The sequence below is a fragment of the Bos indicus x Bos taurus genome, chromosome 17 (assembly GCF_003369695.1).
Source record: "Bos indicus x Bos taurus breed Angus x Brahman F1 hybrid chromosome 17, Bos_hybrid_MaternalHap_v2.0, whole genome shotgun sequence".
NCBI classification, from domain to species: Eukaryota; Metazoa; Chordata; class Mammalia; order Artiodactyla; family Bovidae; genus Bos; species Bos indicus x Bos taurus.
The window spans coordinates 9,274,042-9,297,562 of NC_040092.1; the positions used below are offsets into that span (position 1 = coordinate 9,274,042).

The 23,521-nt window shown below is 56.1% G+C and overlaps 1 protein-coding gene across 1 annotated transcript in view; it reads left to right on the forward strand.

The window, feature by feature from the left end:
* Positions 1–9,901: 9,901 nt before the first annotated feature.
* Positions 9,902–23,521, forward strand: part of FAM222A (family with sequence similarity 222 member A) — a 60,370-nt gene continuing 46,750 nt past the window's right edge. The window contains exon 1 of the mRNA XM_027566528.1: positions 9,902–9,979. The gene's annotated coding sequence lies outside the window, so the exon portion shown is untranslated. The remainder of the gene's footprint in view (positions 9,980–23,521) is intronic.

Consider the following 23,521-nt stretch of genomic DNA (forward strand, 5'->3'; position numbering starts at 1 on the left):
TATCTTTACCATACCCTGAGTGGCTGGAAGTGCCCCGCACTGTCCTCCTCAGCCATCCTAAATCATCCTAGCCATCCCGTCTCCAGCTACCCCATGTGAGGCCAGCTCTCCAGGGGAGTTTATACATTACAATTATACAATACATATTTCCTTGCTCAGCAAATATGTATTGAGTTCCTACTGTATACCTGTGCTCTAGTAAAGTGACTTGCCTAAGGTCACACAGCTAGTGGTAGAACTGGGATTTGAACCCAAATATCAAGCTGGTTTTAGAAAAGGCAGAGGAACCAGAGATCAAATTGCCAACATCCACTGGATCATCGAAAAAGCAAGAGAGTTCCAGAAAAACATCTATTTCTGCTTTATTGACTATGCCAAAGCCTTTGACTGTGTAGATCACAATAAACTGTGGAAAACTCTGAAAGAGATGGGAATACCAGACCACCTGACCTGCCTCTTGAGAAACCTGTATGCAGGTCAGGAAGCAACAGTTAGAACTGGACATGGAACAACTGACTGGTTCCAAATAGGAAAAGGAGTACATTAAGGCTGTATATTGTCACTCTGCTTATTTAACTTATATGCAGAGTACATCATGAAAAATGCTGGGCTGGAAGAAGCACAAGCTGGAATCAAGATTGCCGGGAGAAATATCAATAACCTCAGATAATGCAGATGACACCACCCTTATGGCAGAAAGTGAGGAAGAACTAAAGAGCCTCTTGATGAAAGTGAAAGTGGAGAGTGAAAAAGTTGCCTTAAAGCTCAACATTCAGAAAACGAAGATCATGGCATCTGGTCCCATCACTTCATAGGAAATAGATGGGGAAACAGTGGAAACAGTGGCTAACTTTATTTTTCTGGGCTCCAAAATCACTGCAGTTGGTGACTGCAGCCATGAAATTAAAAGATGCTTACTCCTTGGAAGGAAAGTTATGACCAACCTAGACAGCATATTAAAAAGCAGAGATATTACTTTGCCAACAAAGGTCCGTCTAGTCAAGGCTGTGGTTTTTCCAGTGGTCATGTATGGATGTGAGAGTTGGACTATAAAGAAGGCTGAGCGCCAAAGAATTGATGCTTTTGAACTATGGTGTTGGAGAAGACTCTTGAGAGTCCCTTGGACTGCTAGGAGATCCAACCAGTCCATCCTAAAGGAGATCAGTCCTGGGTGTTCATTGAAAGGACTGATGTTGAAGCTGAAACTCCAATACTTTGGCCACCTGATGAGAAGAGCTGACTCATTTGAAAAGACCCTGATGCTGGGAAAGATTGAGGGCAGGAGGAGAGGGGGATGACAGAGGATGAGATGGCTGGATGGCATCACCGACTCGATGGACATGGGTTTGGGTGGACTCCTGGAGTTAGTGATGGACAGGGAGGCCTGGCATGCTGCGGTTCATGGGGTTGCAAAGAGTCAGACACGACTGACCAACTGAACTGAACTGATCACCTTTCTAGTTCCCTGCCCTTTCCTGCTCCATCAAGGTATCTCCTGATATCTGTGGTAGACGACCCTTTTTAAAAAAATTATTTTTTTGCTATACCCTGAAGTGTCTGGGATCTTAGTTCCCAGACCATGGACTGAATCCACACCTACTGCGTGGGAAGGCAGAGTCTTAACCACTGGGCCGCCAGGGAAGTCCATGGAATCTGTGTAGAAGAGGAACACAGAGCATCAGCTTCCTGACGCAGGCCCTAAGCTAGGGGCTTCACATGTGTCCCCTGATTTCTTCTCTACACCTGTGAACTAGGTGCTGTCATCCTTGTCATTTTAGAAAGCAGAAAACCGAGGCTCAGAGAGGCCAAGTGACTTACCCAAGGCTGCACAGCCAGTTTAATCTCATATCCCGGTCTCTTTGACCCCATTAGGTCACGTCTTGATGTACGAGTGGTTTTGATGGCTAAACGTAGAGGCAGTGGGATTCTTCCTTGTCACAAGGACGGCTTAAAAGGCCAAGGGATACCTTCTTCGCTAAAGATGGCGTGAACATATTTTAAAGAGCGGAATGGAGTCACTGAGCAATAATGGTTTATAAACTGGCTGCAGAAAGCAGATCCCCTCCCCGCTGGATCCCAGCCAGAAAGAGGCTCCAGGGCGAGGGTGGGGGCACCTTCCTGGAGCCTTCTGGGTCTGAGCCAGGGGCTGGGGCTGCGGGAGGGAGCCCAGGGCGACAGGGGCAGGAAGCAGGGACCCAGCCTATCGACGACCAGGACCCAATCAATGCTATCTCCCCAGGCCATGCCTGGCCAGACATTGATTTCTGCTGCTGCTGTTAACTCCCTGTTTATGTAACGCCTGAACTTTGCACAACTGAACCGTTTCATGTGCAGAAGAGGGCCTGTTGCCATGAAAACCAGGCTGCACATGACAGCCGGGATGCGGCGGTATCCCTGTTTTATTGGCCCGCGCTGAATGTATTTTAACCTTGATAAGTCAATAACTTTTTGTACAAAAGGAAATCTGCCAGGCAGGCTGGGAAGGGCCTGCTGGCCTTTCCAGGCCAGAGGGGCGGTGAGGTGGACTGGGTTTAATCCCCTGGAATCACCCTGCTGCTCAGAGAACCAGGTCCAGCTGGCCAGAGAGAAGAGATGCCTTGTGGGGTGGGGGGAGTTGCTCGTGGAGGGGGGTGTCACTGGGACCACCCCCACTTCCATTTACTGTTTCCGGTTTGTTAGGGCCTAAAGCTAAGTTATACGACTTCCCTGGTGGTCCAGGGGCTAAGAATCCGCCTTCCAATGCAGGGGAAGTGGGTTTGATCCTTGGTGGGGGGACTAAGATCCCTCAGGCCGTGGGGCAACTGAGCCTGTGAGTCACAACTAGGAAGAAGCCTTCAGGTCTCAATGGAAGATCCCGAGTGCCGCGGCTAAGACTTGGTGCGGCCAAATTTTTTAGTTTTTAAGCTAAGTCAGAAATCCTCTATGCAAAGAGACCTACCAGGGATCAAAGCCTAGTCCCACTCACTAAAGAGCTCTGTGCCACCTTCAGCAAGGCCAGTTGACACAGTCCAGTGGGTCCTTTTCGTGGCCTGTTGCAAGGTTTATAGATTCCGTATGAGAAGCACCTGGGGTACTCACTGCCTGGTCCATAGCAAGGCCTCACTAGATAGATGTGGCTATTATTGTCATTGCTGTATTTTACAGTAACAGTAGTTGATTATGCCTATAAAGAGCCCATTAAGCTTTTGGAAACGTTATACTGTACCAATTTTCTGGTTATAATCCTTGAGATAGGCAAGGCTAAGGTAGACAGGGGCATCCCAAGTGACTCCATGGTAAGGAATCTGTCTGCCAGTGCAGGGGACGTAGGAGACACGGGTTTGATCCCAGGGTAAGGAAGATCCCCTGGAGAAGGGAATGGCAATCCACTCCAGTATTCTGGCCTGGAGAATCCCATGGACAGAGGAGCCTGGCAGGCTACAACCCATGGGGTTGCAAAGAGTCGGACATGACTGAGCATGCAGCAAGGTAAATAGTCCCAATTTTCAAATGAGGAAACTGAAGCCCAGGGAAGTTGGCTGCCTTATCTAGGGGGTCACATGATAAGGTGGTAGTGCTGGTTGAAGGAACGAAGCCTCCTGACTGCCAGTCCAGGGCTCTTTCAAACTCCATGCAGGGGAACAGCCAACCCCGACTCTGGTAGACATCACTAATCAATGGTAGCACAGTAGCCTTGCCCTTCTCATCCTGAGTGAGGCCTCAGAATCCTCCTCAACACAAAGGTGAGACTCATTTGGAACTCTATTCTCCCCAAACGAGTTCAAGTGCCACCTATGGCCCAAATTTACTGTACGACTTTGGGTGAGGGCCTTCCCTGGGGCCCCCTGATCCCCAGTAGTGAAACAAAGGATGGGGGGCATTTCATGGTTCCTGCATTCTCCTAGGGGGTCTCCTGAGTGGAAGGGACCCCTACCACCTCCTATTTCCTATCCCAACCATCCAGGCCCCTAGAATCCTCTCCAGCTCCATATACAAATATTGACAGAGGATCTGGTATGTGTCGGTGATTACTCAAGATGCTGGGGACACGGCAATGAAGATGATGACAGAGCCCCACCCCTCCCAAAGCTGACAATCTAGACAGGGAGACAGGAAATAAACAAGTCAACCCACAGAGCTCAGAGAGTTGCCAATCATGATAAGTATGGGGAAGGGAAAAAGCAAAAGGGAGGTGCTCTGGGGAGAACTTCAGATAGGGTAGTCAGGGAGGGCTTCTCTGAGGAGGTGACATTTAAGCTGAGACCTAAAGTATGATAATGAGCCAGCGGGTAAAAGAGCAGAAGGAAGAGTGGTCTGGGAACAGGTCAGAGAGTGAACAGCTCGTGCAAAGGTGAACAGTTTGGCGCTTTCAAGCAACCAAGAGGAGTCAAAAGTGGCTAGTGGGGTGTGAGGGTGGGGTGTGGTCAGGGATCTTGGCGGGCCAGCCCCAGAGGTTACCTGGGCCTCCTCAGTCCCCCTCTGCTGGGCCCCTTTGCCCCATCCCCCCAAGGCCTGGCCCAGAGACAGGCTCAGGTACTGGGGGCAGGGCTGAGTGAGTAACAAGGTTACACGTGCTTCTTCTTTCTCCTTTTCTCCAGAAGAAGCATAAAGAGCTCTTTCTTTTCTGCTTATTAATAGCTCTGATTAAATTATCTCTGAAAAACCTACGTGGCGTGCACCAATGGGGGCTCGGCTCCCTCCAGGCTCTGGCCTAGATTACGGCAATGAGGGCAGGTGAGGCCACTGGGGGCTGGGGAGGCAGGCTGGGCCGGGCCTGCTCCCCCTACCAGAATAAAGGCTCAGTCTCGGCCTTCTCGCCTCCCTCCCCTGCCCCAGCTCAGCCTCTGCGAGCCACCTCCACTCTGAGGACATTCACTGGGACCCTGGACTTTCAGTGGCCGTTCCCTTGGCCAAGAGAACTTGTCCCTCACCTGTGCCCTTGACGACCCCCTGCTCAGTTTTCCCAGGACACCTGATCAGCCTTTTCACCATCACTAGCTCCTCAGCTGGGTCAGGGGCCTGCTGTGTTTTTCCTTCCGTGTGGCCCTGGGTGATAACTGCTCGTCACCTGTCTGCCCCTCATGGAGTTTCTCAAGGCCAGGGGCTGTGTCTGGGTTACTGCTGCATTCCCAGGGCCTCGCTCATGGCAGGTCCTTAGGCAATAATGAATGAATGGATGAGCAGAATTAAAGGGGGGGAATAATCAGGCCTCAGTGAGCATGGCATGATGAACCTTATCTGTGTGGGAGGGTGGGCGCAAGGGTTCCAGACTCCAGGTCCCTTGAGCAGTACCAAGGTGGCAATTAACCCCACTTCACAGATGGGAAAGTACAGGCACAGAGCAGGTGAGTCACAAGGCTGGTAACCTGAACACGTAGAATTCAAACCCAGTCCATCTGACCTCCCTTCTTCTTCCTCTCCCTGCTCCTCCTCTACAAGAAAGCAAAACACAAACCTGCGCTACATCTACATCCATCCATTGATTCAGAGATGAGTTTAACAAACCTGTATGGAGTGCCAACTGTATGCCACGTCCATGCTGGAGATAAAGCAATTTGAATGAGCCCTGGCCCTCACAGAGCCTCAGGTTGGTGGGGAAGACTGATACATAAGTGAGCCTTTATGACACAGACTGAGTGCATCTATGAAAGGGGAAATGCTCCAGCCTGGATGGCAGTAGTCAGGGAAGGCTTCCTGGAGGAGGTGGTAGCCTAACTGAAATCCGAAGGTGGAACAAGCGTCAGCCACCTAGGAAGGAGGATGTTTTAGATGGAGGGGACAGCCTGGGCAAAGGCCTGGGGGCCAGAGACACAGCTGGGCGGATGTGCAGGTATTTTAGCAAGGCTGCAGTGTAGGGGGCATACAGTACAGTGAGGAACGAGGTGCTCTCTTGTCTCCTTTCCCCTTTGAGGCCTCTAGGACCCCTGGCTGGAGCCGGCGCAATGTTCAGGGGCTGACTTGCCTAGTGATTCTATGGACCGTGGCAAATCCATCTTGACGCTGGCTCCATTCACATAATGTGGAGTTATTGGACACAACCAAGAGGAAGGAATGGCTGGGTCAAGGCTGAGAGTTGGGAGGCTAGGGGGCAGTGGTACGAGGGTCTGACCTCAGGGAGGTGGGCTGTGGGGAGTGGTGTGGGACGGTGGCACTGAGCCTGTATGTGGGGTATAAGTGAGCATCTCTAGGGACGTCCAGCTGCCTGGAGGGATAGAGGGATGCCTGAAAGATGAGATCCCTATATAGCTCCCGAGGCCTGAAGTCACACCATCTAGCACATCATGGACTCATAGAGGTGCAGGGGCCTTTTGAGATCATCCAACCTCCTGGCTGCACTTTGGAATCACATTGGGGTCTTTGGAAACTACTGAGGTGGGAAGTGGGTGCCAGCTCCAGAGTCTGACTGGCAGGACTGGGTTATGAGCCCCACCCTCCATTTTACAGCAGAGGAAACTGAGGTCCATAGAGGAGAAGAAACTTGCCCTCAAGGTCACACCCAGTCAGTCAGTGGCTGGCACAGAGCATAATAAATCAAGGTCAGGGGCTCTGGTGTTTGGGATCCTGATCTGTCATCGCGTGACCTTGTGCAAGTCACGTGGCCGTCCTTGGCCATAAGATGTGGATACTAACAGAATAGATCTTACAGGGTTGCAGTGAGTGTAAAAGGACATAGAAATATGTGATATAAATAGCCCTGAGCATGCGCTTTGGCACATAGTAGGTATTAAGTCATGGTAACCTCCCATAGAAAAAAATCCCAAACTTTGCAAAGGCAGTGGTGTGGTCCCCGCCCTCTTCTCCCCTTCCAGCCCTCTCTTCCCTGAGTTTTGATTGTCTCTGTCCCTTGCCCTGCACCTGACCCGGGTCCACCTAGCATTCTCCCCACCTGTCCACACCCAGTCCACCCAGCAGGTCTCCTGGGCAACCCACCCTGACGTCACTGGCAGCTCTGGCGGCTGGCCCAGGAGCTGAAGCAGCTGGTGGCCAGATCATGTTTCCAGGTGAACCCCCTCCCCCACTCCAGCTCCCCACCCCCGACCCGGGTGGTGTGGGTGGGACAGTGGGGGAGAAATAGAGCAGGGCTCAGAGTTGAGGAGCTGCTGGGAATGGTGTACATGGCAGGCGGCCTGAAACAGGGCCAGCATCTGTCCTAGATAAGGCGGCGGGTGGCCTACTTGAGCCGGTGCTGGAGCTCCCCGGTGGGCACCTCTCCCAGGCTCTGGGTAGGTGTGGGTTGGCTCCTAGAAGTAGGCTAGGGCCCGGCTATAATCAGCTCATCCCACCAGGTACATTTGCCAAGGTCTCCGAGCCCTCTGCACCTGAATGACCACAGCTGGCATTTATTGAACACTTACTGTGTTCCAACTCCCTTCCAGGCAATAACTCACTTTGCTCTCACACCAGCCTGTAAGGTCCTTGTGATGCACAGACAAGAAACTGAGGCACAGAACCAGGAAGATAAATTCCAAGTCCATAGGCCAGAGCTAGAATCCCATCCAGGTGTTGTGGGACTGGGGGTGTGTGGAGTGGGAAGGTCACACAGACACAGCCTGAGTGTGGTGGGAGGAGTTCTGACTGTTGCTTTGCATTTCTTTAGGGATCCTGAGAAGTTTCCTGGAAAGCAGGCTCCTCAACTTTCTGTGTGATGGACATATGACAACTGAGGGGAAATGTCCCTCCCAGGGCTCAATTTCTCCAGCTGTAAAATGGGACTGCGAAATGGGCCAACCTGCAGGCAGGCTATCAGGCAGAAGCAACGAGAGCTTATTAAACTGCTTCGAAAGTAAAAGGCAAGGTGCGTAGTTTGATGGAGTCAAAATTTGGACCTCAGGTGATACTATGCCTGTTTCCCCATCCGTCCACTAAGTGGCAGGGAGGGGGTACCACTGTCTACCTCCCACGCGTGTGGTGAGGATCTCCTGAGGTGAAACTTACAATAAGCTCAGCACCGGGCCTGGTTATGTAGTTAGTGCTCCACATATCTCAGCTGTGATGCCAAAAATCTGCCACTGCCAACAGCAAGAACTGGGGCAAAAACACTCTGGAGTGTCACTTCACATCTTTTAGCCTCAATTTCCTCTGTAAGTTGGGAGTATAATGATAGTGCCTGCTATATCCGTTTTTTCATCTGTAAAATGGGGGCGATAATACCTATCTAATACGGTTGTGGGTGAGGATTCCGTAAAGTACTTGGTTACATACTTGTTAGCTTCTTTTATGGTTTTTTTTTTTTTTTTTTTAACAAGTTCTTCATTGGGGTGTCTCCCCAAATAAGTGAAACAATGCACACAACGCACCTAGCTTGTGCTACCGCATGCTGCTGCTGCTGCAGCTAAGTTGCTTCAGTCGTGTCCGACTCTGTGCGACCCCATAGACGGCAGCCCATCAGGCTCCCCTGTCCCTGGGATTCTCCAGGCAAGAATACTGGAGTGGGTTGCCATTTCCTTCTCCAATGGATGAAGGTGAAAAGTTAAAGTGAAGTCGCTCAGTCCTGTCCGACTCTGAGCGACCCCATGGACTGCAGCCTACCGGGCTCCTTCGTCCATGGCATTTTCCAAGCAAGAGTACTGGAGTGGCATAGGTGCTCAATAAAATGATACTAGTTTTTCCACCCTTCCTGGTTCCCGACAAAGGGACTACAAGTACCAGCATGCCCTACGCCCCCAGTCGGGGCCCCTACGACTGGCGCCGGCGCGCTGTAGGCCGGGAGTTGCAGTCCTCACGAGGCAGGCCCCGCCTCGCCCCTGCTTGGGGGAGGAGGTTGGAGAGCTGCCCTACCGGCCTTTGAATTTTGCCGCGAAAAGCGCGCGTGGCGGCCCCCGGCCCCGCCTCCCACAGGACGCGGCGCCGCGTCACCCTGGTAACCGCCTCTCGGCCGTCACTGATTGGACCAGGCTCCAGGGGGCGGGAGGGGGGCGAGACGCAGCGGCGGCTGCCGGCGCTAGCGCCTGTCAGTCGGGCCGGAGCGGAGCAGCGAGCAGGACAGCCGAGCCGGTGGCTCAGCTGAGAGGCTGCGCGCGGCACCGGGGGAGGCGAAGAGCAGGGCACGCCGCTTGTGGGGCGCGGCGCGCGGCACCCGGGCCCGAGGCGAGGCGAGGCGCCGGCGCGCGCCAGGCGGCTTAAGGCTGAGGCCCCGGGAGCTCCCGCGCGCCGCCGGGGGCCATGGGCGCGTGAGAGCCCGGCGCGCGCCGGTTCTACTGCAGCTGGAGAGCTCGAACGCCCAGTGCACCATTCTCCGGGCCGTTCCCACATCCGCCCAGCGCCACCTGGACTGGTTATTTCTCGGCGCCGAGGCCCCCGGGGCTGCACCCGAGCCTCCACCGCCCGCTGCAGCCGCCGCGGCTGCTGCTGCTCTCCGGCTTCCCCTCCCCCAACACCCGGGGCTCCGAGCAGGAGGAGGAGGGGCCGGTGCGTTCTCGCCACCGCTCTTTGCAACCTGCGGGGGCCGGTGCATGCCCGGCGAGAAGCCGGGCCGCTGCAGGTGCGTGCAGCCTCGGAGGAGACGACCCCCCCACCCTCGGGCAAACCAGAGAGCTGCAAGCCTCGGGCAGGCGGTCGAGCGAGAGGAAGCAACAAAGACAAGCTGCAGCTGGGGCCGGCTAGAGGGGCCGCGGCCGCCGGGCTCCTGGCGCGGGCTGAGAGGGCGCCCCGGGGAGCTGCAGCCCTGAGCAGGACCCCGAGGGGAGGCGCAGCGCCGCCCGCCGGACGCGGTGAGCACAGGCCCCGGCGAGGATGCGCCGCCTGAGCGCCCGAGCGGCCCGGGTGCCTGGCGGGCACGACCCTCGCTGAGCCGAAAGAACCCCCACCCCGGACTTCGGACGGCGCGGGCCGGAGCCTGGATCGACCTCACCGACAGCGTCCCTTCCCACCTGGAGAGAGGCATCGGCCCCCAAGGGGGGCTTCCTCAGGCAGCCTCTGCCACCTCTGCATGGCTGCAACCCAGCGAGCGGAGAGTCGTCCCCGCTGAGACCTGGTGCCCTTCGACGGCCTGGCTGATTCGGTGAGTTCCGCGGGGCGGGCTTCTAGGATGAAACTGGGGGCAGTCTCGGGTGTCGGGGCAGCCGGATTGGAAATAAAGAGGCCCTGGGCTGTGGGGGATCCTGAAGCATCCTTGTCTGCCCCTTCCCTTCCCCCCGCCCCCTCCGCACACAACTTGTCCAGACCGGCCTGCCTGCCAGAGTGGACATCGGGGGCCGATTGTGAGGACTCCGGCAGGGCCCTGGGTGGGGCTTTTGCCGGAGAGGAAAGGTCACCCCACCCCTAAAGCCAACAGACAAAGGTAGCAGCTCAGTCGTCTGAAAATTCCCCAGGAACTCCCGCGTCTTAGAGGGGTTAGGGCCGGCACTGGACACCCTGGGCTTCTCCCAAGTAGCCTCTGGAATCTCTTCAAGGGCCATCAGCCCAGAAGGGGACATGGAGTCCCGACCATGCCTGTGGATGTGTTGGCGATTGTGCCCTCTGAGCCTAGACTGTAGCAGGGTTCATCTGGCCGCCTGCATTCCTACAAAGAACTCGCGGGGACGATCCGTTCCCCATTGGGGTCGTCTGTTACGTCACTGCCAGACCTCTGACGGCACTGGGGTTGCCGTGGCAACGCGACTTGTCTTGACCCAAGGCCGGAGGGGGCGGGGTCGTGGGCGAGGCTGGATGCCTTTGGGTCCTGGAGGAGTGAAATCAGACTTCCCCCACCCACAACTGCAGTCCTCTGACCTAAATCCCCAGCACCCTGATGGGGTGAGGGAAGGGAGGCAGTGCCAGCTGTCTGTCCCTATTAATGCTCCTGCCCCCCCCCCCCACCCAAAGACAGGTGTTTAGCTTTGCCGGTATAGCCTGGCAGTGCCCCGGGGCACAGGACTCCCAAGCTGAGCAACTTTCTGCTTTCAAAAGGGATGCTTCAAAAGAGGAAAGCTTCCTGACCCCAGGCTGAAGTTCCCAGGGTCCCCAGAGAGATGCGGGCCCCCAGCCTTAAATCAGACTGCTTCTGCCTAGAGAAACAGGGGTGCCCCCCCCCAGCCAGGGAAGGAACAGAGGAGTTGCTGCTGGCTGCCCCTCCAGTCCAGAGGTTACCCCTGCTGCTCAACCCCAAGATGACAGGACCTTGGTTAAGCCTGATCTCCTGACTGCCCCACTCTCCTGTTGGAGTTTAAGATGATTTGACAAGCACAGTGTGGTGCTCATTAAGTTGAATGGAGGGTAAGTCAGGCCCATCGGTGCCAAGGTCTGGATAAGCGTGCCCCTGCCAGGGGCCAGCTTGGACAGGGGTCAGGCAGCAGCCTTCTCTTCCCTGCCACACCCCAGCCCTGGCCCTGTTCCTTCTGAAGGCCCAGAGCAGCATTTTGCTGCTGACTCTTTGATTCCCCTTCTAAGTTCCCTTCCAGCAATTGCTGCTGGTGTCGGATGTGGGTGAAACTGCTGTGATCACATTTCTAGGAAAAGGTTAAAGAACTGTGTCATTGCTTCAGGGGCGTGGAGTGGGGTGACAGCAGAGGGGGAGTGTGTGTGAGGTCATTATGAGAAGCCAGGCCCCCGTCTCTACGCAGCGAGCACCCCCCACCCCCAACTGTGTTCGCCTACCAGGCTCTCTAGCTAGATTAACAAGTCGATAAATATCAGTGGATCTGCTTGGCCGGGGTGGGGCGGGGGGGGGCGGGGGGGCGGGGGAGCTTGGCAGGGAGATATTTTCAGCTGAAACGGTGTCGTTAAACACACAGGCTTCCAAGGACAGAGCAACGGCAGATGGGGGTAGAAGTGGGAGAGGTGGGCAGAAGGGCTGTTTGTGCCGCCTCTCGAAGCTTCCCAGTTTAGAAACAAACTCAGAGTGTGCGCCAGAGACCCACAAACACAGGCAGTTGGAGGTCTTCCGTGGAGTATTTACACTTCCACAGCCAAGGCGGAGGGAGCGGCTGTCAGAATTGGGCGATTCCTTCTGTTCCCTTCCATGGGCTTGGCAACAACACCAGGCGACAAGCAGGAGGGAATGCCAGCTTACCCGGTGTCTCTCCCTGTGCCAGGCATCTTACGGGATCTCAGTGACTCCTTACAGTAGCTCATGTGCTGTGCCATTTTACAGATGAGGAAACTAAAGCGCAAACAGAGGTGCTCAGCCAGGCAGCCACAGAGTTTTGAGTCCCCAGGTCTTCCCACCCCACCACACTGCCCCCCCTCGCCCCCATTCCATAGGTAGAGGGAAGCACTGCAACTTGTTAGCCAGGGTCCCCCTACGAGTCAGGGGCCATCGCTATGGAGGGAGTCTGGCCTCACCTATGTGTCTTCCCACACTGAAACCCGGGGACCCCCTTGGCTGGCCCGCAGCTGGTGGTAAAGACAGGATGCTGATGGAGCAGTGATAGCTTTGGCTCCCCACTCAGCCTGCGAGTCAGGAAGGGCCCTACGCAGGGGTGCCATGTGACTCTCCGTACGGAGACCTGCCAGGCAGGGGAGTGGCAGAGTGTTCTGGGCGTTGGGAGTGGGCCACGTAGCAGGCCTGAGTGCTGGGGTATGCTGGATGAGGGGATGAGGTGGCCCTGGGGGTGGGGGTGGGGGGTTGTCCCGGAGACTTAAGTGATAGAGATTTAAGCAGGGGAGACAATCCAGTGTGGGCTCCTCTGACTCGGACAGTGACCCTGGACATCCCTTCCAGTCCCGTGCAGGGAGGGGCAGAAACCTCTGAGCAGTCTCCTCTCTCAAGGTTAGCTTCCTACCTGCCCCCCTCACCAACCCCCCACCCCCGCAGTAATCCTTATCACAGGCCTTAATTCCATATAAGCTCACCCACCCACCTTCTGAGCTGCACAGTTGTGGGCCAGGGCTGGACTAGTCTGGGTTTCTTAACACCCAGGGGCTCATGATTAAGAGCCCACTTGTTGGCTGTGTGACCTTGGGTGAGTAGCTTTGCCTCTCTGAGCCTCAGTCTCCTCCTCGGTAAGGAGGATAGCATCAGTGTTAAAGGATTCACTGAGGGCTGAGGACAGGCGATGGCATATCACAAGCCTCCCATAAATGCACATGCTCATGGCCAGTGGTAGCCTTATCTGCAGAACCTGGGCCTTGAATGGCTCTTCCAGTCCCTTTTGGAGCCAAAGATCAAAGACCCGAGGGCAGGTCAGGGACCCTCATCTTTCCAACTGCCTGTGCTGGGTCTCCCACCCGCCTTCCCAGGGCACCCCACGTGGTGAGCACACGTGGCTCTCATCTGAGTCCCAGGGGGGCCTGGGGCCTGACCAGGGGGTCCCCTTCCCCTGTCTCCCTTCCGCCCCTTCCTCCCTCCAGCCACTCTCCAACCGGGAGGAAGCGAGCCGAGCAGCTCATATTCATGAACCGTAATTCAATCAGGCGGAGATTCCTCTGGGCTCGGGGCGGGGGTGAGAACCGGGAGGCGCGCACAAAAGGGCCGCTTTATTACCTCCCGCGGGCCGGGAATTGCTGCTCTCCCCCAGCAGCGGCCGGAGCCGCCTTTATTGTGTTAACCCATTTGCGTGTCAAGAGCTATTGTGCGCTTTCTCTCCCGGTGTGGGGCGGGCTGTGCGCTGGCCGGTCACCTCCGTGGGCGCCGCCCACCGCCCTGATTGGTTGCTAAGTGATTTGCATCCAAGGTAATCACTTTTATCTCAGAAGGATGTCGACTATAATTATAAGCCACTGACATCTTTTGAAATCTGCCTAATGACTATTTTAGTCTTGCACGGGCTTGGGGGTGGGGAGGGGGTTTCTGGAGGGTGGAGGGGGTGGGGTGGGGGGGAGGAGGCTGGAAGCCGGATGGATTCCTCCCACCTGGACCGTTTGGTTGTTAGTTGAGAAATATCGGAGTGTCTGCTGCGTGCCTGGAACAAAAGGGGGGTTGTGGATATTGAGGAGTTGGGGGGCGCGTTCCTGAGGATGGAGTTAGTACCATTTCAGAGATGGAAAAAATAGAGGCCCTGGGGACTAGCCACCTGCCCAGAATTATACATCCAGTAAGTGGTCAGGACCTAAGTCTGTCTGACCCTTAAATTCATGTGCTGGCCACTGAAGTGGGGTGTAGACAGACATAATAATAGTAATCATTCCTGTCTGGTACCTCCCAGGGTTTATGTCATAACCCTAAGACATGCAGGTGCTGTTACTACCTGCATTTTACCTGGGAGAAAACGGGGGCACAGAGAGGTTACATTACTGCCCAAGGTCACACAGCCAGGGAGGGGCAGAAACATGAAGTCTGTTAGCGTGACAGCCAGAAGCAGAGGTGCAGTGTGGGAGGAATGGGTAAGCGCGGGTTCCTGCCCCCCTCTCCCCTGCCCCTTTGTGGTTCCATTCAGTAAACAATGGGCATCAGGGTTGAGGGTACCCTGCCGGTCACTGTCTGAGTGGCAAAGCTCTAAGGAATCAGATGGCCCACAGCCTCCACGGAGCGTAAGATGAGTCTGCAACTGACTTGAATTCTACACAGAGCCAGAGTAGGGCTGGAGGAGGGACACTGGGCGGGTGGGAAACTGAAGCTGGTCGTGGAGGGCTTTCTGATAGAGGAGACTTTTGCTCTGGGCCCGGAGCACTGGCTGGATCTGCCCACTGGGGAGCGAGTGGGGATGTCACTGGGAAGGAGTTGGAGAATGCAGGGGCATGACCAGAAGGGCAGGGAGAGCTTATAGGAGGGTGGAGGTTAAAAGGAGTTAAGCTACAGGAGTGTGCAGGGCCTTGAGTGCTGAGCTAAGTACCTGATTTGTCCAGAGGAGCAGCCAGAAGCCAGTGAGGGTACCTGGTGGGGAGGGGTGCAGTGTGATCTGGGCACCCTGAGGCCAGTCTGCCAGCCTTGTCGGGCTTTGCAGACTAAGATGAACCCTGGCTCCATTTTCATTGGCTCTGTGTCCTCAGACAAGTCACCTTACCTCTCTGGGCCTCATTTGCCTCATCAAGGGCGTAATAGCAATTTTTTCACCGGCTTGTGGGTGGGATGAGGTTGAGTGTGTGGAAAGCTTGGGGGAGCTCAGACTGAGCCTTTCAGAGCTAGGTGGGCTCAGGCCCAGGCCCCAGCAAACCAGCATCCTGGCCACAGCAGCTGTTTGGGGCCCTGGGAGCCCCTGTCATTGTGCCGAGGGCACTGGGGACAAAGGCCCGGGGGGTCGAGGATAAGGCCGGGGCTGACTGTGAACAGGCTCCTGCGGATGGGGACTTAATGACTCAGGACTTAATGACCTAGAGTCTGTGGGGCGGGGCCTCCCTTAAAGGAGGAGGAGGGAGGTCCAGCCACCAGCTGTCGGCTCCAGGATTCGCTGCCAAGGCAGGGTCAGCTGCCCTGCAAAGTCCAGTCCTGAGCTTGGCACAGGGAGAAGCGGAGGTGGCAGGGCCTCCTGGCCTGCAGTCCCCAGGCCTGAACTGGCGGCTCGGCTTTCCGCATCAGCTCCCACATGACCTCAGTCTCCTCATCTGTCAGGTGGGCCAGAGGTCCACTTTGGAGGGCAGCTGTGCGGCTTGGCAGGAACCGACAGCAAGTAGGCAGTAAACAGGAACTGCTGTTTTGGCTTTTTGTTCATCCGTTCATTCAGGGAGATTCACAGCTCTGTGCTAGGCTCCCTGCCAGGAGCTGGGGATGCACAGATGAACAAGCCTAGTTGCCTTGAAAGGTGGTGAGGTCTCAGACACACACCATCCCAGTATGGTGGGTGGAGCGCCATAATACAGGAATTCACAGTGTGCAGGCCAGTGCCAGGAGCAACAACAGAGAATAAGGCAGATAGAGCCCCTGCTCTTTGGGGCCCTCAGCCTTCCAAAGCCCACTAGGAAATGAGAGATGGAAATGACTACTTCCAGCTGTAGTAGCCAGGGAGGCTCCCTGGAGGAGGAGGCACTCTCTGTTGCTAGCTTCGGGGACTTCTGTCAACATTTCACCGTTTACGGGGATCATAGGACCCTGCTAGCCATCTGTTTGCCAGACAGAGCTTTCCGCTTTGGCATTTTAATCCTCTCATGTTTCCGGGAAGGGCGTTTTGGTCCGAGGTGAGTAGGTGAATGCACTGAGGCTCAGCAAGGTGAAGCAACGGCCCGGGACCACGTGGCAGGTCAATAGACTCCCCTTCGTTATCCACACAAGCTTTGTTATTTGTATTAAGTCTATTTTGGCGGGGGGCTGCTCTGGATCTTCTGTGCTGTGTGCGGGCTTTCTCTAGTTGCGGCGAGCAGGGACGGCTCTTCGTTGCGGTCTGCAGGCTTTTCACTGTGGTGGTTTCTCTCGTGGAGCATGGGCTCTACAGCGTGTGGGCTTCAGTAGTTGTGGCTCCTGGGATGAGTTGCCTTGTGGCATGTGAAATCTTCCCAGACCAGGGATCGAACCTGTGTCCCCTGCATAGACAGGCGGATTCTTATCCACTGGACCACAAGGGAAGTCAGGTTGGCACAAGCTTTTACTAGTCCTCTGCCTGTGAGGGCCCTGGGCTGACTGGGGCTGTCACGAGAAGGATCCTTGTCACGAGAAGAAACTGAGGAAACCCAGTTCCGGGCCAGCTGTTGCTTTTATGAGCTCACGACCTTGAGCAAGTGACCTTCCAGCCCAGCCTCAGCTGTGTCCTCTGTAAAATGTCAAGGATGGCAGATCTGTGGCAGGTCTGGCTTGCCTTAGACTGCTGTGCCCTTGGCAGACATCGCCAATCAATTGCTGCCCTCTTTCCCCCCACTGAGTTCTTCCCCTGACCTTGGGTTCTTGCCAAGGCTCAGGGCAGGCTGCACCAGTCAATCAGCAGGGGCCTATGAGCTGAATGAAGCCCGCTTGCCTGCCTGGCCTCCGTGAGCTTGAGGGGTCCCTTCCACCCATCTCTGCAGGGTTTAGAGGACTAGGGTATCAGAACGAGGGATTTCTGGGGAGTCTCCTGAGGATGTGGGTGGTTCTGCAACCATGAGGACTGAGGAGGTGTGAGTCTGTCTCTCCATCTCCCAGAATGACCCACGTCCCTGTCTGCACATCCCAGCACACGCTCAGTGTGGAGTGTTCGAGCAGATTCAGGATGCTTTCAGTCTGGATAATAATAATGGCATTTATTGAGCTCTTCCCGAGAGTCAGGTCCTTCCTGGGCATCCTCTCATTCATCATTCCTCAGAAGCACCCGCAGCGTGCCTCTCAGCACTCTTAGGAAGAAATCTTAACCCATTTTAGACATGCGGAAACCGAGACGAAGAGCCAATAAGCAGAGTGGGGTTACGCACCTGCTGAATGGCTGAGCTGGCATCATCCTGATCCAGGTTTGGAAGTCCATAGCCCGGTACAGACCAGGCAGCCTTCCTGGAGGAGGTGTCGTGAAAGACCAGAGCCTTAAAGTTCAGTGGACTTCTGACCGGCAGAGCTGGGCCTTCTGGGCAAGGGAAGGGGTCTTTTGGGGTGGAGAGAATACCATGAGAAGCAGCTCAGAGGCTACAGGCAGGAGTGTTTAGGTTGTGGGACTAGGGTGTGGCTGGAGGTAGCTGGAATGTCGGTGGGGAGGGGGCCATGGTGGCCTTGGCATTGAGACTTGGCCCTCCCATAGTCGGGAATGATGGCAACTCTTGGAGCAGAGGAAATGACCCAGTCCTAAGTGTATTTATTTAGCACCTCACCTCCTGGGTGAGGTCAGCTGGTGCTTGGGGCTACCTCTGGTCAGCTGAAAACTTTAGCCTAGAACCTTGCCTGGCACATAGTAGGGAGGCATCCAAGAAATGTGTGCTGAATGAATCGATGGATGAAAATGCTTGCCGGATGGAAACACTCCTCGCTAACTTCCCCAGCTGCAAGGGGGAGAGAGGCCGAGTGCCCCTCTCCAGGAAACGCTGAACATCAGGCCTGGGGGCGGGGACCGGGGGAGTGAGCCGGGCAGGTACCTGGGGTGGGGGCTTCCCACCCTCCCTGACCCTGCTGCCTGTCCCTAGAGCCCTCTTAGACCTTCCCGCCTGGCTGTCCGCTCTCTTCACCGCCAGGCAGTCCGCTCTCTTCACCGCCAGGCATGGCAGGCAGTCTGGACCCAGCACTTATGGGGGGATAAAAGATGAAGGTTCGTGACCATTTTTTAACTCAATAAAGGGAGAGACAAGCTGCAGGCTGCAGGCCGGAGATATAATTAGTTCGCAGCAGTGGCGCTTTCTTGATTTAGCTTCTAAGAGAACAAGACAAGGATGTTATACCCAATTAGCAGTAACATCCAGTCGGAGCCTCAATAGGTGAGATAACAAGCTATTTTTATGACTTTTCTTTTCCAGCTTGGAGGGGGTGGGGAGAGGGGGGAAAGGGGGTATCGGGGCCTTACTTCTTTTCATCAGGGAACAATTATGAGTGAATGCAGGATTTCCCCAAGCCGAATGATGCATTTGTTAACCCAAATAAGCAGGCATGCCGGCGCGGCAGCTGGGACAGCAGGCTGGCATTCGGAGGCCGGGACTGGTGGGAGGGGTGCAGGCCCCTCACCCCCACTTTGGAAGCCCTTGGCAGAGGCTTCACATGCCGAGAGCCCCTAGGTGTGTCAAGGGGGAGCCCAGGCCCTGGAGATGTTCTGAGTGGCTGCCTTGATTTTCCTGCCTGCTTCAAAGAGGCGCAAGGAGGCGGCACCAGGTCCCCCGGGGGTGAGGATGGAGCCGGGTCTGGCCCTTGGCAGCTCTTCCTGGCACCACTCGAGACCCTCTCTGCCAACTGGGCCAGAGGTCCTGGCTCCTCAGCCTTGAGCCTGGCGTTGCACTACGCCTGCTAGACCTCCATTACGGTTTGCACTGCCCGACCACCCTCCTGCCTGTCCTGGGTCCCAGCCCCAGTGTCTGGCAGGGTCTTGAGGGATAATTACCTGCACTGTCTCCATCCTCATTACCCCCGCAGCCGGGGCACCCAGCACTGGCCAAGTCTCTGCCGGGCAGGGAGGCCCTGCCAAGCCCCACCCCAGCTTCCTGGCCACACTCCGGCTCCTGGCGAGGGCTGGGGGATGCCCAGAGAGGGAGCTGGCATGGCTGTCGCAACAGCCCATCGGCTCGGGCCCCAAGCCCAGAGCAGGTTCCTGGGCCTCCGCGCTGTCTTGCAGGATGCGGCCCTACCCCTGCCCCAAGTCCCATCTCCCCGTCCGTCCGTGTGGAGCCCCGCGCTCATGGCCCACACGACTGACAAATCCAGCCATGCAAAGTGGGAGTTTAATTGCAAACAGTTTTTATGGATCATGGGCCCATCTGTGCCACCATATGCAAAAGGAGAGAAAAAAAATTCCCTGTAAAAAAAAAAAAGTGTTTCTCCCTGTCCCATCCCCCAGACTCCCAAAGAAACAGTCGCCAAGGTTTTTCTGGCTGGGGGCAGGCATGGAGCTGGGATCCACTGTGGGGGCTTCCTTCACTGTGGGCCTGGCAAAGTCGGGGGGGGCGGGGCAGGGGTGAGCTGACCCCTGGGGCCTGACTGCTAAGAGGAGGCTGTGGTGTGGGGGTCCTCAGTAAACTGCCAGAAGTTCCTGAACCCATCGGGTTTTCTCTGGGCACTGGGCCTTTGCGTGTGCCATGGAGCTGTCCAAGTATCTACTGTTCTTTTTCCAGCCACCCCGAGGATGCTACTTGCAGAGCAGGACTTGGCACAGAGTGGGCCATGCGTAGTGTCAATATAAATGTGGGCCTGAGTGGGGTTCACGGATGAGGCACCTCCTTTGCCGTTTCTCGCCCAGGAGATACAGCCGCAGGAATTCGTTTCCCCCAGGTCGCCCAAGCCTCACAGACTTCCTCTCTTCCCAGTGGTCCTGGTTTCCTGGCCTCCTGCCCTGGTGCCCAGCCTGGCTAGGCAGATGAGGCCTCTCCAGGGGGTCAGCAGACCTCAGGAAGGGCTGGGTGGGCTTGGTTGTCTGAGGGCATTCGCCTCTGGGGCAGCCTGCCAGGGTCCTGTTGCTGCACCAGCTCATCCCAGCTGGGGGGCGTCAGATTGTTGTTTCTTCCTCTCTGTGCCTCAGTTTTTCCGTCTGTAAAATGGGGGTAAGAAATGGATGCGATACTGCCTGTGAAAAGCCTCTATATCTGTCATATCTCTTGACTCAGGGTCTTTGTTCACTGATGTATCCTCAAGTTCCTAAGCAGGACAGTTGACATTTAGTCAGTGAGTGAATGAGTCAGTGAATGAATGAACGCATGTGTGAGCAAGATATTTGGAAGACTCTCTGGGGGAGGGAATGAAACCCATGCTCCCGGCCTGCCAGAAACTTAGGGTTTTTACACCCTTTTTATTGGCGTCTAGAAACCACTCTGCAAACTATGGGGGTGATGAGCTCCATTCTACTGATGGGGAAAACTGAGGCTCAGAGAGAGCCAGGGACTCTCCCAAGGTCATGCAGCTGAAGAGAGGCCTGAGGGGTACCAGAACCCTCATCTGACCATGTCTCTGACTCTTACATTGTAGGTGAGGACGGGTAAGCCCAGCGTGGGCAAGGAGTTCAGCCAAGGTCACACAGCAAACAGCAGGCAGCGTTTGAGGGGTCCTTCCTAGTCCCTTGCAAGCTGAGGCAACTCAGCCTCTCCAGCCTCAGAGCTAGGAGAGCCCTCATGCTCCTCCCTCCTCCCCTGCCGCCCCCATCCCCCGGGTCTGCCCCAGGATCCCTGTGCATGTGGGTTTCCCCATCACCTTCATAAACTGGCAGCTCCAGGCCTCATGCTGGGGCGCTGATGCCCAAGGCCCCATGCTTGGTGCAGCCCTCCTGCAACAGGTGGTGGGGAAAGTGGGACCTCCTGGGCAAGCATGGGCCAGCCAGGCCCCTGGCAGGAGCCCAGGCCAGACACCAGGCAGCCCAGTCCCCGCCCAGCAGTGATCACCAGCTCCGGTTGTAATCATTAAAACTATTAGAAGGAAACGTTCGCTTGAAGCAAATGTCAGGCGCCGAGTTGTGCTTTGTAAACGCTCACAATTAATGCCAATCAGGCCCGGAAAAAAGCCGGCCCGGAATCCTGTCTGTTTCGTCTCATTTGTCAGCTGGTGCCGCTCCGTGTTGCACATTTTCATACAATTGCTATAAACATAAAAGGGAAACTCCACAGTGTTCCCGGCGCCCGGATGGTGCGCGCCGGCTTAATTACTCGGGACTCTGCTGTTCACTTGGCTGCCCTGCGCCATTGGGGGAGGAGGGGGACTTCGTGCGGTAGGGTGAGGGCTCCCGGGGGTCAGCCAGGGAGATGGGTCGGGCTCCAGGCCCAGGTCTCCAGCCCTGCCTTCCACAGGTGGAGAATGACTGGGAAGCAAGAAGAAGAAGAAAAAAAAAAAGCCGGCTAAAATAGATGTGCAAGGTCCTCAAGGAGAAAAGAGGGGCTCAGTGCCCACCCGACTTTGGCTGGGAGCCCCAATTCCACCTCCTAGGATGATGCGTCAGGTATAAGGTTCATTGGCTGCCCGCAGCATGCCAGGCCCTGAGCCACTTGCCAACTGGGCTTCAGTTTCCCTACCTGATTTGGGAGTCATAGCGCAGTAGGTCAGGATTTCAAGCTTGCTGGGGCCAGGCTCTGGGCTGTAGGCATGAAGCTTTTTTGAGGGGGTTGAGATGGGCTACTCTGAGTCTTAGTTGTGGCATATGGGATCTAGTTCCCTGACCAGGGATTGAACCTGAGCCCCTGCATTGGGAGCACAGAGTTTTAGCCACTGGCCCACCAGGGAAGTCCCAAAGCAGGCTTTTTCTCATTTAGTAGTTGTTGTTCAGTTGCTCAGTCGTGTCCAACTCTTTGTGACCCCCAGGGACTGCAGCACGCCAGGCTTCCCTGTCTTTCACTATCTTTCAGTTTACTCAAACTCGTGTCCATTGAGTCGATGACATCATCACAGGAACCTCTTGAGGGCAGGCAGCTCTTAGCAACAGGGAGCATGAGGCTCAGAGTCTCGCAGCCAGGATCGCTGGACCTGGGTCGCTGGCCTCTGAAGCCCAGCCTGGTATGCCCTTCCAGAACAGCTGGAGGGTCGAAAAGAGATGATGGAACTAAAAGTCCCAGCACACAGTAGGTGTTTTCATAAGCAGTGGCTGCTGTTATCCTGCTGCCTGCAGATGGGCCAGAGGCAGTCAGGGGCTCCGGCCAGGGCCTGAGGGTCAGCACCAACACATGTGGACCTTGCTGGGAGGAGAGTAGAGGAGGGGAATGGTCTATGTGGGGGGAAGCTGCCTGCTCCCCCCACCCCTAATTGCCTCTAATCTGCCTCTGAGGTGCTGGGTGCACGCCAGGCTCACATACCTAGCCAAACCCTCCACCCCTAGGAAGGTGGGTGGGTTGTCATCATTGACCCCATTGTACAGATGAGAAAACCAAGGACCAAACTGACCTAGGGCTGCAGAGCGAGAAGGTGGGGAAGCTGGAGCCAGATTCAGGTTTGGTTGCTCCAAAGCCATTTTCCTCCTGTCTAGCCCCCTCCTCATTGTGGCCTGGATGGAGGCCTGGCCAGCTCTACGAATCCACCCTTTTGAGCTCTCTGTGGATGGGGTCTTACGAGGCCAGGCCGGCTTGGCAGGGACACGCCGGCCTTTGTGTCCGGCTCGGGCCAGGCAGAGCAGCCAGGGGAGTGGGGCGAGGGCGGTGCAGCTCAGCCGGCCAGGGACAAACGTTCAGAGCAGGAATAGAGGCCCCTTTGTGTGGAGCTCAGTGGGGGAAGGGGTGCTGCCAGCTGCCACCCTGTGTGACCGGGGAGGCCTGAGCCCTCCCCAGAGGCCTTGCAGCCACCCCCAGCGGACTGGCCGGGGAGCCTGCCACCTCTTTCCGCCATTATTTGCCTTCCTCTTGTTTCCTGGGAACCCCTGGCTGCTAGAGAAGCCAAGGTCAGCCACTAACCTGGTTTGCCGCAGGCCAGTATGTGCCAGCAATGGGCCAGACAGTCCACTAGGCCTGCAGGTCAAGGGCAGTAGTCCCAGGTTACAGGTGAAGACACTGGGGCTCAGGACAGGCGACTGTGCTTAGTCACACAGCTGGTCCTGGGGCCAATATTGGGCCGACTTCAGAGCCTTTTCTTCCCATGGAGTTGCCCTGTGTGTCCTGGGTCCAGGACATTTGAGATGCTGCCTCAGCTGCTGGGGTGGCCTGAGAAAGGCTGCCGGCTGTCTCTGTTGCCTGGGCAACAGGGTACCAAGCGTCCATCCATCCCTCCATCCTGGCCAGGGTCTGGGCTAGTGGCTGCAGCTTAAAGTGGAGACCAAGCCCAGGAACCTGTTGAGGGTTGCCCTACCCATTAAACCTTCTCTGAGCTTCCCTTCCCTTAGCTTAAAAATGAGAATGAAATAGAATCTACCCCTGGGAGCATCAGGGATCTGGGCCGGGGCGGGGGCACCTAATGTGGTGATCTCAGTTACCTGCACACACCGGGCTGGGGTCTCTGGGAGAGGTGAGAGGGCAGGCAGTGGGTGGGTGGCAGGGATGTGAGGGTGACTCTTAGGAGCACAAGCGCGTGACAGGGGCTGGCTCGCTGGGTCCCTGCCAGAGCCCCATTTTGCAGGTGAGCAGACTGAGGCTCAGATCACTCTGAAGTGGCCAGGCAAGGGGCCCAAGGCCCTAAGGAGCCCAGGAACACAGGGAAGGTGGCTTCCCAGAAAGCCCAGCTCTTAGTTGTCTTCCTGGCCTCCCCCCGGCCTGCTGGACA